This window comes from Anser cygnoides, chromosome 16, assembly GCF_040182565.1.
Source record: "Anser cygnoides isolate HZ-2024a breed goose chromosome 16, Taihu_goose_T2T_genome, whole genome shotgun sequence".
In the NCBI taxonomy this organism is placed as follows: domain Eukaryota; kingdom Metazoa; phylum Chordata; class Aves; order Anseriformes; family Anatidae; genus Anser; species Anser cygnoides.
The window spans coordinates 8,871,121-8,875,833 of NC_089888.1; positions in this window are offsets into that span (position 1 = coordinate 8,871,121).

The following is a 4,713-nucleotide window of genomic DNA, read 5'->3' on the forward strand; positions in this document are numbered from 1 at the left end:
AACAGCAGGTCCCCTTCCCCTGCAGGGCCAGGGGCTGCCGCTACCTGGGTGCTGCCACCTGCAGGGACGGGCCCTGGGCATCACACAGCTGGGGCCCATCTGGATTTAGTCCATGGCCCCAGCTGGGGTGCTGCAGCAGCTGCTGCCATTATTTAAGGACCGGTGCTCCCCACCCTCTGTAACAGCAGCTCCTGGGATGGCTCTGGTGGGGCTGATGGCCGCAGCACCTCTGGGGATTGAGGTAGGGGCTGTGTTTGCTGCTGTGGTGGGGCATGGTTTGGGAGGTGGTTGCTGGTTATGGGAAATGATTTCTTAACTCTTGGGGCAGCTGAGGGCTAGTCTGTGGTTCTGGGATGGGGGGGAACTGGGGGTCTCACTGGAGACCCAGCTCCAGAGTTGGGGGTTTGGGGTGCAGGGGACTGCCTTGCTGCTCGGTGGAAGCCTGGTGCTGGTGCAGAGCGTGAGCCCTGTGCTGCTTGGTGGGGTAGAAGCTGCTGAGGCAAGTGCGGCATCTTCCTTTGCTGCCTTTCCTTGAAAGCTGCGTGAGGATGACAGGCTTTTGCTGTTTCTACACCTCTCGTGGCAGAGCTGCAGCCCGCAGTGGTTCAAGTTTGAAAGAGGGTGTCAGGGAGATGGCAAGCAGCTGGTGTGCGTCTGCGAAGCCCCCACGCTGTGGTGTCATGCTGCCTTCCCGCTCATCCCAGGGGTACATGTGCTCCTTGAGCCAGTGCCATGTCCCACCAACCTCTGCCACGTGCAGGCCCGGACCTGGCACCACGCAGCATCCAGCGGCCTGGCTGAGGCAGGAGGTGTGCGGCTTGATCCTGCCCTAGCTTCTAAAATGGCTTCCTTGGTCTGAGCCTTCAGGCTCTCACTTCCCGCGTGTCTGGGCCCTGCCCAGGCTGGGTCCCCAGCGCCACAGCCTCGATGGGTGCGTTCCTCAGCGCCAAGGGACAGCAGGCTGGGGTTTTTGTGTAAACGGAGCTGAGAACAAATGTTGTTCTGTCACCAATCCTGCTGCTCTTCAGACAGTGAGGCTTCTAAGGGAAGCTGCGGCCAGATTGTGTAAAAATCTGAACAAATCTGCCCTTTGAGTCAGGTTTCTCCTAGCACTGCTTCTGTACTTTGGCTCTCAAGGAGAGCTTCACCTCCAGAGGAGGTGGATGGTGCCTGCTGTGCTGCCTTCAAAGCCTCTCTGAGTGAAATGACCGCAGAGCTTTGCTCAGGTGCTCTGCTTATTTTTCATTTTGCCACTGACACAAACACTGAGCCTCTGGGGATGTCCCATAGCCAGCACCCATCAGCCCAGGCGCCTGCAGGCCTCAGTAAGCTGTGTGGTGTTTTCCCAAAATATGGGATTGCTGGGTGCAAGGGCATAACACACTCAGCTCCAAGGCTGTGTGGGAAACGTATGTGCCCTCAAAACTGACGTGTCTGCTCACTTATAGCTGCTGTCAGCAGCTGCTTGGGCAGGCCCCAGCCTCCCTGACAGGCCGCTGCTCCCACTTCTCCTCAGCAGCTGCTGGGTGCTCGCCTCAGGTGCCTCGTGTGTCCTGGTTCCCCTGAGGGAAGGCAAACGGGGAATCTGGTGACTGCTGGGGAAAGCCAGCAGGATTCACAATGAATGTGAAAATGAATCAGTGCCATAATGATGAAACTTCTTCCATTGGTTCCAAAAAATGGAAGGTAGTGCGGCGTTTGAGCAGTAAGACCTGCCTTTCTCTCACCGAAACTGGGAGCTGTGTGCTGTAAGTGCAGCTGCTGTTGACGTAAACCCATGCAAACTTTCCTCCTGTGTAACTGCATCACAGTGACGTCCCCGGTTGTGGCTGTGGCAGGGAGCCAGGCGTGAAGCCAGGGCAGCTGGTGGCTCTGGGTGGAGATGTGGTGTACGCTGGGGTGTTCTGCATTTTCGGGTGCTGTGGGGGGACAGGGAAGCTGCAGCTGCTGGCAGCGTGGTGCCCTGCTGGTCTTGCACCTCCTGCTTCCTGAGACTTTTTTTGTTGTATCTTTTCTGTGACAAATTACAGCATCTTGGCCTGTGGAGGCCTCCTGTTTGGGGTGGGGGATCTCCCTCACAAACTGTGCAATTGCTTAGGAGAGGTTAAGGGCGTTTAACAAGCATAGCTCAGAGCCCAGTTCTTTTTTTCTTTCCAAAGGTTAAGCTCCTGAACTGCAGATAATTACTATTGCTCTCTTCCCTTTTATGGCATCTTCTAGATGAGGCTGGAGAAACAGCCTGCAGGTGCTTTCAAGTTTAAAATAACCACACCAAGAGATGCTCATCTGAGTTAAAAATAGCATCATCATGATTAAACCACGGCAGGGAAAGCTGGAGGTGTTGCTAGCACTCGGCTGGTGACTCACTGCCAGGGCTGGGGTCTGGCACAAAGGTGGCGCAGGCTGTACGTGGTGTGTAAGCCAGGTCATCAGTGATGGTGGTGCCATCTGACTGTCACCCAGCTGCCAAGGACAGCTCACTGCTCAGGGGACAGGCGTGGTGGCAGGTCTGCAGGACAGCCCCATGTTCCAGCCTGTGGTTGGTATCGACTGTGGTGATCTTCACCCACCTGTTTCCCTCAGGGTGGATGAAAAGGGTCCCCTGCCTCCCTCAGCAATGCTGAGCCTTTTCCCATGACAGCCTCATTTCCCTGGCAGCAGGGCAAATGGAGTCCTGTTGTGTGCTCCGTGTCTCATGGGTGAGGCCAGGGAGCTTTCCCTGGCTACAGATGGGCTGGTTGCAGTGTGGTAACATGGAGCGGGTGGCTGCGTGCCATCCCAAACCCCAACAACACACTCATACGCAGTGCTGCTGTCCTGATGGGGAGACGAAGGGACAGGTAGGGCATCCCCTTTCTGCCTGCCTCACTGGCTTGCTGTACCAGTGGAGTTAGACCTGGCGAAGACCCAGGCTGGCCTGGAGGAGAGCCTCTGCAGTGGGTTGTGCCTTGCCCTGAGGGCACAGCAGCACCAGCAGATGCCCTGGCTCTTGGATCATCTGGGCACAACTGCTGTCCTCATGTGGATAATGGATTTTGGCATCAGCAGCTAAAGCATCTCATCGTAGGCTAACACAGGACTCTGAATTGGGCTGGAAGAGGTTGAGAAATAACTTCTGGGAGGCTCTGGGTTCCCTCTGCACAACTCCTTAGCTGTCAGGAGAAACAGCCACTGGGGCTATGGCCTGGCACAACTTCAGGGTCTCCATAATTAGTAACATCTGTACTTTACTTCCTGATCATTCTGTATTTAAGAAAGCAGAAACAGTACGCGCACAAATCTGCAGATGGCACCAAGTTATGGTGGGGTTAGTAGCACTTGTGGAAATAAGACTAGAGTTTCCTATTCTTCTGATAAAATAGGAAATGATCTAAAATAACTGCAAGGCAACTTAGCAAGGAGGAACCAATGTGTTTTAGAGTGTGACAGTCATTTCCCAGTTTGGATTTCTTCACTTCAAAGTCAATGTATTGATGATAAATATGAAAATCAGACACTGAAATAATGGCAAAAACTTATTGTATCTGCTCCAAAATATGAAATTTAGTGTGTATTTTGTTGAGAGAAAACAAAGCTGTCTTAATTCCAAGTTTTGACAAATGTCATAGTTTAAGTTTTAGCACAAGTTTTTTTTTAGTTGCTTTTAAATGAAACCACCCAAAATTTTCTTCAGCTTAATTGCTTCAAAGTGATTTCATTAGTTCTAGCTGTATCAGTTAATTGCTTCAACTTAATGTGTAAAATTACTCAGAAAATGATTCTTATTAGATGTCAAGGTATTCTCACTTCCTGCCAGCAGAGGGCAGGAAACGCTCAGTTTACCTTGATGGAAGTTAACCGAAGGGCTAATCCATTGGTGCAGACCTCATTCCTTCTACAGGTGACCAATTTCAGAATAACAATACAGATTAAAGCCTATTTTGCATATCAGCAGGAATATGGCATAACGCTGTGCCCAACATCGTAGCATCTAGACCATTTAACCAATGTACTTCTCCTGGCAACAAGAGAAGCTCCTGGCATCCTTCCAACCAGCTTCTGGACTGGACAGGAGTAAGGATCTACACAGGTCAGTCTGGTCCCACTGGCAGCACAGCCTTAACAGCTTCCCCATTCTGGCTTGCACATGTGTAAGTTCTTAGCTGGTACAAGACAAAGAAGGACAAGATAAATAATGCATGCTCGTCCCTTGCAAGACAAACAGCATAAACGCTACAGAAAGTCTCAAAAGTCAGCAGCCTTAGTCTGTTGGCTTTGGCAGCACAGATGAATTCTCATTAAGTGAAATTTAGCCTAGTAAATAAACAGCCTTCTTTGCACTGAATAAACATTATAATGCAGAATCTGAACACACGTTCACACCCTTCATAGCACAGTGAAATGGGTTTGTGCACCTTACTAGGTTTCTCAGTTTGAACACTTAAGACCGACGGGTAACTGAAATGTAATTACATCTGCTGTTGTCTAGAGGGTGAGGAAACTCATCTTTAAAAAACAAACAACAAAAAAACACCAACTGCAGAGTCCCCTAAAGAGAAAAACAAGCATTGACCAGAAACAAATCAATACCAGAAGATGAGTTTGTGCCTCATTCAGACTTTAACCAGTGCATGTTTCAGTTTTGGGATTAGGAGATAAATTCTTTGAACTAACAGGGAGAAAAAAAGAAGCAAATCCTGTAATGTGTTAGTCTGAAAAACTGCTCAGCACAGG